A 13,054-nucleotide genomic window follows, 5' to 3' on the forward strand; every position below is an offset into this window, starting at 1 on the left:
TTGATGTTTGGACGGATTGGAAGGAAGTCATCTAAAAAACAAGCCAAATCTAGAAGAAAACAATGTATAATGGACCTTTTCTTTTTGTTGTCAAAACATTGGATGTTGCATACTATATCTGCTGCAATAAATATTTTTTTAATTCATCTGAAGCATTTTCTGTACCAAGATTTCTATGGAGGTGTGTGTTTTAAAATACAGAAAAATTGGAGCAATGTTTACAGTCAACTGTACATAATATTGGCATGCCGATTGGCTGGCCTAGGGAAGAGCATAGACAGTTTAGCTTCCTGATTGGCTGGGGGCAAAATGAAGTTCCTTCTTCTGATTCAGAATGAATTTCCAATGCCAGTCTCATGATTCCGATTTAGACGTTAAATGAGTAAAGTTAAGGGATTAATCTATAGGTGCAACATGGAATAAGCCTTTGTATCATGTGTACATATTCGTGGATGATGTAAATTTTCTTTACCAAATAAGCAAGTGTGCTAACTAGTTGCAATAATAATGTGACAAGGCTGGCAACAACTAGAAAGGCATTGTTTGACTATTGGTATTGTCTTTAGTACAAGTTGTCAGGGGAGAGCGCCAACGCAGTCCCCCACTATCAGAAATTATGCAGTCGAGATTCCCACATTTGGGGAATTCGCAAGGGTCAGCACAACCTCGAGTGCAATGGCTGAGCCTCGCCCTGGGTAAACCACCTTCTTGATCATGGTTTCTCCCCTGCCAGGTAAGTATGAGTTGTTCAGCTGATTAATGGGGAGCTCTTTCACTCACATGCTCTTCTGACTCATGGTAAGAATGACAACAGACAATTGTTCACTGATATCTCATCTTTCGTTTAAAAAGGTTTTAATATGACTTCTTTTGTTTATTTTTGAAAGTTGAGATCACTGTTGATGTTTGGACGGATTGGAAGGAAGTCATCTAAAAAACAAGCCAAATCTAGAAGAAAACAATGTATAATGGACCTTTTCTTTTTGTTGTCAAAACATTGGATGTTGCATACTATATCTGCTGCAATAAATATTTTTTTAATTCATCTGAAGCATTTTCTGTACCAAGATTTCTATGGAGGTGTGTGTTTTAAAATACAGAAAAATTGGAGCAATGTTTACAGTCAACTGTACATAATATTGGCATGCCGATTGGCTGGCCTAGGGAAGAGCATAGACAGTTTAGCTTCCTGATTGGCTGGGGGCAAAATGAAGTTCCTTCTTCTGATTCAGAATGAATTTCCAATGCCAGTCTCATGATTCCGATTTAGACGTTAAATGAGTAAAGTTAAGGGATTAATCTATAGGTCCAACATGGAATAAGCCTTTGTATCATGTGTACATATTCGTGGACGATGTAAATTTTCTTAGCCAAATAAGCAAGTGTGCTAACTAGTTGCAATAATAATGTGACAAGGCTGGCAACAATTAGAAAAACATTGTTTGACTATTGGTATTGTCTTTAGTACAAGTTGTCAGGGGAGAGCGCGAACGCAGTCCCCCACTACCAGAAATTATGCAGTCGAGATTCCCACATTTGGGGAATTCGCAAGGGTCAGCACAACCTCGAGTGCAATGGCTGAGCCTCGCCCTGGGTGAACCACCTTCGTGATTATGGTTTCTCCCCTGCCAGGTAAGTATGGGTTGTTCGGCTGATTCTTGGGGAGCTCTTTCACTCACATGCTCTTCTGACTCATGGTAAGAATGACAACAGACAATTGTTCACTGATATCTCATCTTTCGTTTAAAAAGGTTTTAATATGACTTCTTTTGTTTATTTTTGAAAGTTGAGATCACTGTTGATGTTTGGATGGATTGGAAGGAAGTCATCTAAAAAACAAGCCAAATCTAGAAGAAAACAATGTATAATGGACCTTTTCTTTTTGTTGTCAAAACATTGGATGTTGCATACTATATCTGCTGCAATAAATATTTTTTTAATTCATCTGAAGCATTTTCTGTACCAAGATTTCTATGGAGGTGTGTGTTTTAAAATACAGAAAAATTGGAGCAATGTTTACAGTCAACTGTACATAATATTGGCATGCCGATTGGCTGGCCTAGGGAAGAGCATAGACAGTTTAGCTTCCTGATTGGCTGGGGGCAAAATGAAGTTCCTTCTTCTGATTCAGAATGAATTTCCAATGCCAGTCTCATGATTCCGATTTAGACGTTAAATGAGTAAAGTTAAGGGATTAATCTATAGGTCCAACATGGAATAAGCCTTTGTATCATGTGTACATATTCGTGGACGATGTAAATTTTCTTAGCCAAATAAGCAAGTGTGCTAACTAGCTGCAATAGTAATGTGACAAGGCTGGCAACAATTAGAAAAGCATTGTTTGACTATTGGTATTGTCTTTAGTACAAGTTGTCAGGGGAGAGCGCGAACGCAGTCCCCCACTACCAGAAATTATGCAGTCGAGATTCCCACATTTGGGGAATTCGCAAGGGTCAGCACAACCTCGAGTGCAATGGCTGAGCCTCGCCCTGGGTGAACCACCTTCGTGATTATGGTTTCTCCCCTGCCAGGTAAGTATGGGTTGTTCGGCTGATTCTTGGGGAGCTCTTTCACTCACATGCTCTTCTGACTCATGGTAAGAATGACAACAGACAATTGTTCACTGATATCTCATCTTTCGTTTAAAAAGGTTTTAATATGACTTCTTTTGTTTATTTTTGAAAGTTGAGATCACTGTTGATGTTTGGATGGATTGGAAGGAAGTCATCTAAAAAACAAGCCAAATCTAGAAGAAAACAATGTATAATGGACCTTTTCTTTTTGTTGTCAAAACATTGGATGTTGCATACTATATCTGCTGCAATAAATATTTTTTTAATTCATCTGAAGCATTTTCTGTACCAAGATTTCTATGGAGGTGTGTGTTTTAAAATACAGAAAAATTGGAGCAATGTTTACAGTCAACTGTACATAATATTGGCATGCCGATTGGCTGGCCTAGGGAAGAGCATAGACAGTTTAGCTTCCTGATTGGCTGGGGGCAAAATGAAGTTCCTTCTTCTGATTCAGAATGAATTTCCAATGCCAGTCTCATGATTCCGATTTAGACGTTAAATGAGTAAAGTTAAGGGATTAATCTATAGGTGCAACATTGAATAAGCCTTTGTATTATGTGTACATATTTGTGGGCGATTAAAATTTTCTTTACCAAATAAGCAAGTGCGCTTACTAGTTGCAATAATTTGACAAGGCTGGCAATAACTAGAAAGGCATTGTTTGGCTATTGGTATTGTCTTTAGTACAAGTTGTCAGGGGAGAGCGCGAACGCAGTCCCCCACTACCAGAAATTATGCAGTCGAGATTCCCACATTTGGGGAATTCGCAAGGGTCAGCACAACCTCGAGTGCAATGGCTGAGCCTCGCCCTGGGTGAACCACCTTCGTGATTATGGTTTCTCCCCTGGCAGGTAAGTATGGGTTGTTCGGCTGATTCTTGGGGAGCTCTTTCACTCACATGCTCTTCTGACTCATGGTAAGAATGACAACAGACAATTGTTCACTGATATCTCATCTTTCGTTTAAAAAGGTTTTAATATGACTTCTTTTGTTTATTTTTGAAAGTTGAGATCACTGTTGATGTTTGGATGGATTGGAAGGAAGTCATCTAAAAAACAAGCCAAATCTAGAAGAAAACAATGTATAATGGACCTTTTCTTTTTGTTGTCAAAACATTGGATGTTGCATACTATATCTGCTGCAATAAATATTTTTTTAATTCATCTGAAGCATTTTCTGTACCAAGATTTCTATGGAGGTGTGTGTTTTAAAATACAGAAAAATTGGAGCAATGTTTACAGTCAACTGTACATAATATTGGCATGCCGATTGGCTGGCCTAGGGAAGAGCATAGACAGTTTAGCTTCCTGATTGGCTGGGGGCAAAATGAAGTTCCTTCTTCTGATTCAGAATGAATTTCCAATGCCAGTCTCATGATTCCGATTTAGACGTTAAATGAGTAAAGTTAAGGGATTAATCTATAGGTGCAACATTGAATAAGCCTTTGTATTATGTGTACATATTTGTGGGCGATTAAAATTTTCTTTACCAAATAAGCAAGTGCGCTTACTAGTTGCAATAATTTGACAAGGCTGGCAATAACTAGAAAGGCATTGTTTGGCTATTGGTATTGTCTTTAGTACAAGTTGTCAGGGGAGAGCGCGAACGCAGTCCCCCACTACCAGAAATTATGCAGTCGAGATTCCCACATTTGGGGAATTCGCAAGGGTCAGCACAACCTCGAGTGCAATGGCTGAGCCTCGCCCTGGGCGAACCACCTTCGTGATCATGGTTTCTCCCCTGCCAGGTAAGTATGAACTGTTCGGCTGATTCTTGGGGAGCTCTTTCACTCACATGCTCTTCTGACTCATGGTAAGAATGACAACAGACAATTGTTCACTGATATCTCATCTTTCGTTTAAAAAGGTTTTAATATGACTTCTTTTGTTTATTTTTGAAAGTTGAGATCACTGTTGATGTTTGGACGGATTGGAAGGAAGTCATCTAAAAAACAAGCCAAATCTAGAAGAAAACAATGTATAATGGACCTTTTCTTTTTGTTGTCAAAACATTGGATGTTGCATACTATATCTGCTGCAATAAATATTTTTTTAATTCATCTGAAGCATTTTCTGTACCAAGATTTCTATGGAGGTGTGTGTTTTAAAATACAGAAAAATTGGAGCAATGTTTACAGTCAACTGTACATAATATTGGCATGCCGATTGGCTGGCCTAGGGAAGAGCATAGACAGTTTAGCTTCCTGATTGGCTGGGGGCAAAATGAAGTTCCTTCTTCTGATTCAGAATGAATTTCCAATGCCAGTCTCATGATTCCGATTTAGACGTTAAATGAGTAAAGTTAAGGGATTAATCTATAGGTGCAACATGGAATAAGCCTTTGTATCATGTGTACATATTCGTGGACGATGTAAATTTTCTTAGCCAAATAAGCAAGTGTGCTAACTAGTTGCAATAATAATGTGACAAGGCTGGCAACAATAAGAAAAGCATTGTTTGACTATTGGTATTGTCTTTAGTACAAGTTGTCAGGGGAGAGCGCGAACGCAGTCCCCCACTACCAGAAATTATGCAGTCGAGATTCCCACATTTGGGGAATTCGCAAGGGTCAGCACAACCTCGAGTGCAATGGCTGAGCCTCGCCCTGGGCGAACCACCTTCGTGATCATGGTTTCTCCCCTGCCAGGTAAGTATGAGTTGTTCAGCTGATTAATGGGGAGCTCTTTCACTCACATGCTCTTCTGACTCATGGTAAGAATGACAACAGACAATTGTTCACTGATATCTCATCTTTCGTTTAAAAAGGTTTTAATATGACTTCTTTTGTTTATTTTTGAAAGTTGAGATCACTGTTGATGTTTGGACGGATTGGAAGGAAGTCATCTAAAAAACAAGCCAAATCTAGAAGAAAACAATGTATAATGGACCTTTTCTTTTTGTTGTCAAAACATTGGATGTTGCATACTATATCTGCTGCAATAAATATTTTTTTAATTCATCTGAAGCATTTTCTGTACCAAGATTTCTATGGAGGTGTGTGTTTTAAAATACAGAAAAATTGGAGCAATGTTTACAGTCAACTGTACATAATATTGGCATGCCGATTGGCTGGCCTAGGGAAGAGCATAGACAGTTTAGCTTCCTGATTGGCTGGGGGCAAAATGAAGTTCCTTCTTCTGATTCAGAATGAATTTCCAATGCCAGTCTCATGATTCCGATTTAGACGTTAAATGAGTAAAGTTAAGGGATTAATCTATAGGTCCAACATGGAATAAGCCTTTGTATCATGTGTACATATTCGTGGACGATGTAAATTTTCTTAGCCAAATAAGCAAGTGTGCTAACTAGTTGCAATAATAATGTGACAAGGCTGGCAACAATTAGAAAAGCATTGTTTGACTATTGGTATTGTCTTTAGTACAAGTTGTCAGGGGAGAGCGCGAACGCAGTCCCCCACTACCAGAAATTATGCAGTCGAGATTCCCACATTTGGGGAATTCGCAAGGGTCAGCACAACCTCGAGTGCAATGGCTAAGCCTCGCCCTGGGCGAACCACCTTCGTGATCATGGTTTCTCCCCTGCCAGGTAAGTATGAGTTGTTCGGCTGATTCTTGGGGAGCTCTTTCACTCACATGCTCTTCTGACTCATGGTAAGAATGACAACAGACAATTGTTCACTGATATCTCATCTTTCGTTTAAAAAGGTTTTAATATGACTTCTTTTGTTTATTTTTGAAAGTTGAGATCACTGTTGATGTTTGGATGGATTGGAAGGAAGTCATCTAAAAAACAAGCCAAATCTAGAAGAAAACAATGTATAATGGACCTTTTCTTTTTGTTGTCAAAACATTGGATGTTGCATACTATATCTGCTGCAATAAATATTTTTTTAATTCATCTGAAGCATTTTCTGTACCAAGATTTCTATGGAGGTGTGTGTTTTAAAATACAGAAAAATTGGAGCAATGTTTACAGTCAACTGTACATAATATTGGCATGCCGATTGGCTGGCCTAGGGAAGAGCATAGACAGTTTAGCTTCCTGATTGGCTGGGGGCAAAATGAGGTTCCTTCTTCTGATTCAGAATGAATTACCAATGCCAGTCTCATGATTCCGATTTAGACGTTAAATGAGTAAAGTTAAGGGATTAATCTATACCAACATGGAATAAGCCTTTGTATTATGTGTACATATTCGTGGATGATGTAAATTTTCTTTACCAAATAAGCAAGTGTGCTAACTAGTTGCAATAATAATGTGACAAGGCTGGCAACAATTAGAAAGGCATTGTTTGACTATTGATATTGTCTTTAGTACAAGTTGTCAAGAGAAAGCGCGAACGCAGTCTCCCACTACCAGAAATTATGCAGACGACATTCCCACATTTGGGGAATTCGCAAGGGTCAGCACAACCTTGAGTGCAATGGCTGAACCTCGCCCTGGGAGAATCACCTACGTGATCATGGTTTCTCCCCTGCCAGGTAAGTATGAGTTGTTCAGCTGATTCATGGGGAGCTCTTTCACTCACATGCTCTTCTGACTCATGGTAAGAATGACAACAGACAATTGTTCACTGATCTCATCTTTCGTTTAAAAAGGTTTTAATATGACTTCTTTTGTTTATTTTTGAAAGTTGAGATCACTGTTGATGTTTGGATGGATTGGAAGGAAGTCATCTAAAAAACAAGCCAAATCTAGAAGAAAACAATGTATAATGGACCTTTTCTTTTTGTTGTCAAAACATTGGATGTTGCATACTATATCTGCTGCAATAAATATTTTTTTAATTCATCTGAAGCATTTTCTGTACCAAGATTTCTATGGAGTTGTGTGTTTTAAAATATCAAAACATTGGATGTTGCATACTATATCTGCTGCAATAAATATTTTTTTAATTCATCTGAAGCATTTTCTGTACCAAGATTTCTATGGAGGTGTGTGTTTTAAAATACAGAAAAATTGGAGCAATGTTTACAGTCAACTGTACATAATATTGGCATGCCGATTGGCTGGCCTAGGGAAGAGCATAGACAGTTTAGCTTCCTGATTGGCTGGGGGCAAAATGAAGTTCCTTCTTCTGATTCAGAATGAATTTCCAATGCCAGTCTCATGATTCCGATTTAGACGTTAAATGAGTAAAGTTAAGGGATTAATCTATAGGTGCAACATGGAATAAGCCTTTGTATCATGTGTACATATTCGTGGACGATGTAAATTTTCTTAGCCAAATAAGCAAGTGTGCTAACTAGTTGCAATAATAATGTGACAAGGGTGGCAACAATTAGAAAAGCATTGTTTGACTATTGGTATTGTCTTTAGTACAAGTTGTCAGAGGAGAGCGCGAACGCAGTCCCCCACTACCAGAAATTATGCAGTCGAGATTCCCACATTTGGGGAATTCGCAAGGGTCAGCACAACTTCGAGTGCAATGGCTGAGCCTCGCCCTGGGTGAACCACCTTCATGAACATGGTTTCTCCCCTGCCAGGTAAGTATGAGTTGTTCGGCTGATTAATGGGGAGCTCTTTCACTCACATGCTCTTCTGACTCATGGTAAGAATGACAAAAGACAATTGTTCACTGATATCTCATCTTTCGTTTAAAAAGGTTTTAATATGACTTCTTTTGTTTATTTTTGAAAGTTGAGATCACTGTTGATGTTTGGACGGATTGGAAGGATGTCATCTAAAAAATAAGCCAAATCTAGAAGAAAACAATGTATAATGGACCTTTTCTTTTTGTTGTCAAAACATTGGCTGTTGCATACTATATCTGCTGCAATAAATATTTTTTTAATTCATCTGAAGCATTTTCTGTACCAAGATTTCTATGGAGGTGTGTGTTTTAAAATACAGAAAAATTGGAGCAATGTTTACAGTCAACTGTACATAATATTGGCATGCCGATTGGCTGGCCTAGGGAAGAGCATAGACAGTTTAGCTTCCTGATTGGCTGGGGGCAAAATGAGGTTCCTTCTGATTCAGAATGAATTACCAATGCCAGTCTCATGATTCCGATTTAGATGCTAAATGAGTAAAGTTAAGGGATTAATCTATAGGTGCAACATGGAATAAGCCTTTGTATCATGTGTACATATTCGTGGATGATGTAAATTTTCTTTACCAAATAAGCAAGTGTGCTAACTAGTTGCAATAATAATGTGACAAGGCTGGCAACAATTAGAAAAGCATTGTTTGACTATTGGTATTGTCTTTAGTACAAGTGGTCAGGGGAGAGCGCGAACGCAGTCCCCCACTACCAGAAATTATGCAGTCGAGATTCCCACATTTTGGGAATTCGCAAGGGTCAGCACAACCTTGAGTGCAATGGCTGAGCCTCGCCCTGGGAGAACCACCTTCGTGATCATGGTTTCTCCCCTGCCAGGTAAGTATGAGTTGTTCAGCTGATTCATGGGGAGCTCTTTCACGCACGTGCTCTTCTGACTCATGGTAAGAATGACAACAGACAATTGTTCACTGATATCTCATCTTTCGTTTAAAAAGGTTTTAATATGACTTCTTTTGTTTATTTTTGAAAGTTGAGATCACTGTTGATGTTTGGACGGATTGGAAGGAAGTCATCTAAAAAACAAGCCAAATCTAGAAGAAAACAATGTATAATGGACCTTTTCTTTTTGTTGTCAAAACATTGGATGTTGCATACTATATCTGCTGCAATAAATATTTTTTTAATTCATCTGAAGCATTTTCTGTACCAAGATTTCTATGGAGGTGTGTGTTTTAAAATACAGAAAAATTGGAGCAATGTTTACAGTCAACTGTACATAATATTGGCATGCCGATTGGCTGGTCTAGGGAAGAGCATAGACAGTTTAGCTTCCTGATTGGCTGGGGGCAAAATGAAGTTCCTTCTTCTGATTCAGAATGAATTTCCAATGCCAGTCTCATGATTCCGATTTAGACGTTAAATGAGTAAAGTTAAGGGATTAATCTATAGGTGCAACATGGAATGAGCCTTTGTATCATGTGTACATATTTCGTGGATGATGTAAATTTTCTTTACCAAATAAGCAAGTGTGCTAACTAGTTGCAATAATAATGTGACAAGGCTGGCAACAATTAGAAAGGCATTGTTTGACTATTGGTATTGTCTTTAGTACAAGTTGTCAGGGGAGAGCGCGAACGCAGTCCCCCACTACCAGAAATTATGCAGTCGAGATTCCCACATTTGGGGAATTCGCAAGGGTCAGCACAACCTCGAGTGCAATGGCTGAACCTCGCCCTGGGCGAACCACCTTCGTGATCATGGTTTCTCCCCTGCCAGGTAAGTATGAGTTGTTCGGCTGATTCTTGGGGAGCTCTTTCACTCACATGCTCTTCTGACTCATGGTAAGAATGACAACAGACAATTGTTCACTGATATCTCATCTTTCGTTTAAAAAGGTTTTAATATGACTTCTTTTGTTTATTTTTGAAAGTTGAGATCACTGTTGATGTTCGGATGGATTGGAAGGAAGTCATCTAAAAAACAAGCCAAATCTAGAAGAAAACAATGTATAATGGACCTTTTCTTTTTGTTGTCAAAACATTGGATGTTGCATACTATATCTGCTGCAATAAATATTTTTTTTAATTCATCTGAAGCATTTTCTGTACCAAGATTTCTATGGAGGTGTGTGTTTTAAAATACAGAAAAATTGGAGCAATGTTTACAGTCAACTGTACATAATATTGGCATGCCGATTGGCTGGCCTAGGGAAGACCATAGACAGTTTAGCTTCCTGATTGGCTGGGGGCAAAATGAAGTTCCTTCTTCTGATTCAGAATGAATTTCCAATGCCAGTCTCATGATTCCGATTTAGACGTTAAATGAGTAAAGTTAAGGGATTAATCTATAGGTGCAACATGGAATAAGCCTTTGTATCATGTGTACATATTCGTGGATGATGTAAAATTTCTTAGCCAAATAAGCAAGTGTGCTAACTAGTTGCAATAATAATGTGACAAGGCTGGCAACAATTAGAAAAGCATTGTTTGACTATTGGTATTGTCTTTAGTACAAGTTGTCAGGGGAGAGCGCGAACGCAGTCCCCCACTACCAGAATTTATGCAGTCGAGATTCCCATATTTGGGGAATTCGCAAGGGTCAGCACAACCTCGAGTGCAATGGCTGAGCCTCGCCCTGGGTGAACCACCTTCATGAACATGGTTTCTCCCCTGCCAGGTAAGTATGAGTTGTTCGGCTGATTAATGGGGAGCTCTTTCACTCACATGCTCTTCTGACTCATGGTAAGAATGACAAAAGACAATTGTTCACTGATATCTCATCTTTCGTTTAAAAAGGTTTTAATATGACTTCTTTTGTTTATTTTTGAAAGTTGAGATCACTGTTGATGTTTGGACGGATTGGAAGGAAGTCATCTAAAAAACAAGCCAAATCTAGAAGAAAACAATGTATAATGGACCTTTTCTTTTTGTTGTCAAAACATTGGATGTTGCATACTATATCTGCTGCAATAAATATTTTTTTAATTCATCTGAAGCATTTTCTGTACCAAGATTTCTATGGAGTTGTGTGTTTTAAAATACAGAAAAATTGGAGCAATGTTTACAGTCAACTGTACATAATATTGGCATGCCGATTGGCTGGCCTAGGGAAGAGCATAGACAGTTTAGCTTCCTGATTGGCTGGGGGCAAAATGAGGTTCCTTCTTCTGATTCAGAATGAATTACCAATGCCAGTCTCATGATTCCGATTTAGATGCTAAATGAGTAAAGTTAAGGGATTAATCTATAGGTGCAACATGGAATAAGCCTTTGTATCATGTGTACATATTCGTGGATGATGTAAATTTTCTTTACCAAATAAGCAAGTGTGCTAACTAGTTGCAATAATAATGTGACAAGGCTGGCAACAATTAGAAAAGCATTGTTTGACTATTGGTATTGTCTTTGGTACAAGTTGTCAGGGGAGAGCGCGAACACAGTCCCCCTCTACCAGAAATTATGCAGTTGAGATTCCCACATTTGGGGAATTCGCAAGGGTCAGCACAACCTCGAGTGCAATGGCTGAGCCTCGCCCTGGGTGAACCATCTTCATGAACATGGTTTCTCCCCTGCCAGGTAAGTATGAGTTGTTCAGCTGATTCATGGGGAGCTCTTTCACTCACATGCTCTTCTGACTCATGGTAAGAATGACAACAGACAATTGTTCACTGATATCTCATCTTTCGTTTAAAAAGGTTTTAATATGACTTCTTTTGTTTATTTTTGAAAGTTGAGATCACTGTTGATGTTTGGATGGATTGGAAGGAAGTCATCTAAAAAACAAGCCAAATCTAGAAGAAAACAATGTATAATGGACCTTTTCTTTTTGTTGTCAAAACATTGGATGTTGCATACTATATCTGCTGCAATAAATATTTTTTTAATTCATCTGAAGCATTTTCTGTACCAAGATTTCTATGGAGTTGTGTGTTTTAAAATACAGAAAAATTGGAGCAATGTTTACAGTCAACTGTACATAATATTGGCATGCCGATTGGCTGGCCTAGGGAAGAGCATAGACAGTTTAGCTTCCTGATTGGCTGGGGGCAAAATGAGGTTCCTTCTTCTGATTCAGAATGAATTACCAATGCCAGTCTCATGATTCCGATTTAGATGCTAAATGAGTAAAGTTAAGGGATTAATCTATAGGTGCAACTTGGAATAAGCCTTTGTATCATGTGTACATATTCGTGGATGATGTAAATTTTCTTTACCAAATAAGCAAGTGTGCTAACTAGTTGCAATAATAATGTGACAAGGCTGGCAACAATTAGAAAAGCATTGTTTGACTATTGGTATTGTCTTTGGTACAAGTTGTCAGGGGAGAGCGCGAACACAGTCCCCCACTACCAGAAATTATGCAGTTGAGATTCCCACATTTGGGGAATTCGCAAGGGTCAGCACAACCTCGAGTGCAATGGCTAAGCCTCGCTCTGGGCGAACCACCTTCGTGATCATGGTTTCTCCCCTGCCAGGTAAGTATGAGTTGTTCAGCTGATTCATGGGGATCTCTTTCACTCACATGCTCTTCTGACTCATGGTAAGAATGACAACAGACAATTGTTCACTGATATCTCATCTTTCGTTTAAAAAGGTTTTAATATGACTTCTTTTGTTTATTTTTGAAAGTTGAGATCACTGTTGATGTTTGGACGGATTGGAAGGAAGTCATCTAAAAAACAAGCCAAATCTAGAAGAAAACAATGTATAATGGACCTTTTCTTTTTGTTGTCAAAACATTGGATGTTGCATACTATATCTGCTGCAATAAATATTTTTTTAATTCATCTGAAGCATTTTCTGTACCAAGATTTCTATGGAGGTGTGTGTTTTAAAATACAGAAAAATTGGAGCAATGTTTACAGTCAACTGTACATAATATTGGCATGCCGATTGGCTGGCCTAGGGAAGAGCATAGACAGTTTAGCTTCCTGATTGGCTGGGGGCAAAATGAAGTTCCTTCTTCTGATTCAGAATGAATTTCCAATGCCAGTCTCATGATTCCGATTTAGA

The 13,054-nt window shown here is 38.6% G+C and overlaps 14 non-coding genes across 14 annotated transcripts; all 14 read right to left on the reverse strand.

The window, feature by feature from the left end:
* Window positions 1-576: 576 nt before the first annotated feature.
* Window positions 577-741, reverse strand: LOC139062772 (U1 spliceosomal RNA). The gene has a single exon (XR_011516318.1). It is a non-coding gene; the product is annotated as a U1 spliceosomal RNA (small nuclear RNA).
* A 734-nt stretch (window positions 742-1,475) lies between these two features.
* LOC139063075 (U1 spliceosomal RNA) lies at window positions 1,476-1,640 on the reverse strand. The gene has a single exon (XR_011516620.1). It is a non-coding gene; the product is annotated as a U1 spliceosomal RNA (small nuclear RNA).
* Window positions 1,641-2,374: 734 nt separating this feature from the next.
* Window positions 2,375-2,539, reverse strand: LOC139063076 (U1 spliceosomal RNA). The gene has a single exon (XR_011516621.1). It is a non-coding gene; the product is annotated as a U1 spliceosomal RNA (small nuclear RNA).
* A 731-nt stretch (window positions 2,540-3,270) lies between these two features.
* Window positions 3,271-3,435, reverse strand: LOC139062809 (U1 spliceosomal RNA). The gene has a single exon (XR_011516352.1). It is a non-coding gene; the product is annotated as a U1 spliceosomal RNA (small nuclear RNA).
* A 731-nt stretch (window positions 3,436-4,166) lies between these two features.
* LOC139062807 (U1 spliceosomal RNA) lies at window positions 4,167-4,331 on the reverse strand. Its single transcript, XR_011516350.1, has one exon. It is a non-coding gene; the product is annotated as a U1 spliceosomal RNA (small nuclear RNA).
* A 734-nt stretch (window positions 4,332-5,065) lies between these two features.
* LOC139062817 (U1 spliceosomal RNA) lies at window positions 5,066-5,230 on the reverse strand. Its single transcript, XR_011516360.1, has one exon. It is a non-coding gene; the product is annotated as a U1 spliceosomal RNA (small nuclear RNA).
* Window positions 5,231-5,964: 734 nt separating this feature from the next.
* Window positions 5,965-6,129, reverse strand: LOC139063012 (U1 spliceosomal RNA). The gene has a single exon (XR_011516554.1). It is a non-coding gene; the product is annotated as a U1 spliceosomal RNA (small nuclear RNA).
* Window positions 6,130-6,860: 731 nt separating this feature from the next.
* Window positions 6,861-7,025, reverse strand: LOC139062810 (U1 spliceosomal RNA). The gene has a single exon (XR_011516353.1). It is a non-coding gene; the product is annotated as a U1 spliceosomal RNA (small nuclear RNA).
* An 840-nt stretch (window positions 7,026-7,865) lies between these two features.
* On the reverse strand, window positions 7,866-8,030 carry LOC139062812 (U1 spliceosomal RNA). Its single transcript, XR_011516355.1, has one exon. It is a non-coding gene; the product is annotated as a U1 spliceosomal RNA (small nuclear RNA).
* Window positions 8,031-8,761: 731 nt separating this feature from the next.
* LOC139062777 (U1 spliceosomal RNA) lies at window positions 8,762-8,926 on the reverse strand. Its single transcript, XR_011516323.1, has one exon. It is a non-coding gene; the product is annotated as a U1 spliceosomal RNA (small nuclear RNA).
* A 735-nt stretch (window positions 8,927-9,661) lies between these two features.
* Window positions 9,662-9,826, reverse strand: LOC139063023 (U1 spliceosomal RNA). The gene has a single exon (XR_011516565.1). It is a non-coding gene; the product is annotated as a U1 spliceosomal RNA (small nuclear RNA).
* Window positions 9,827-10,561: 735 nt separating this feature from the next.
* LOC139062801 (U1 spliceosomal RNA) lies at window positions 10,562-10,726 on the reverse strand. The gene has a single exon (XR_011516345.1). It is a non-coding gene; the product is annotated as a U1 spliceosomal RNA (small nuclear RNA).
* Window positions 10,727-11,460: 734 nt separating this feature from the next.
* Window positions 11,461-11,625, reverse strand: LOC139062811 (U1 spliceosomal RNA). The gene has a single exon (XR_011516354.1). It is a non-coding gene; the product is annotated as a U1 spliceosomal RNA (small nuclear RNA).
* Window positions 11,626-12,359: 734 nt separating this feature from the next.
* LOC139062822 (U1 spliceosomal RNA) lies at window positions 12,360-12,524 on the reverse strand. The gene has a single exon (XR_011516364.1). It is a non-coding gene; the product is annotated as a U1 spliceosomal RNA (small nuclear RNA).
* Between the last annotated feature and the right edge of the window lie 530 nt (window positions 12,525-13,054).

This window comes from Nothobranchius furzeri, chromosome 14, assembly GCF_043380555.1.
Source record: "Nothobranchius furzeri strain GRZ-AD chromosome 14, NfurGRZ-RIMD1, whole genome shotgun sequence".
Lineage (NCBI taxonomy): Eukaryota > Metazoa > Chordata > Actinopteri > Cyprinodontiformes > Nothobranchiidae > Nothobranchius > Nothobranchius furzeri.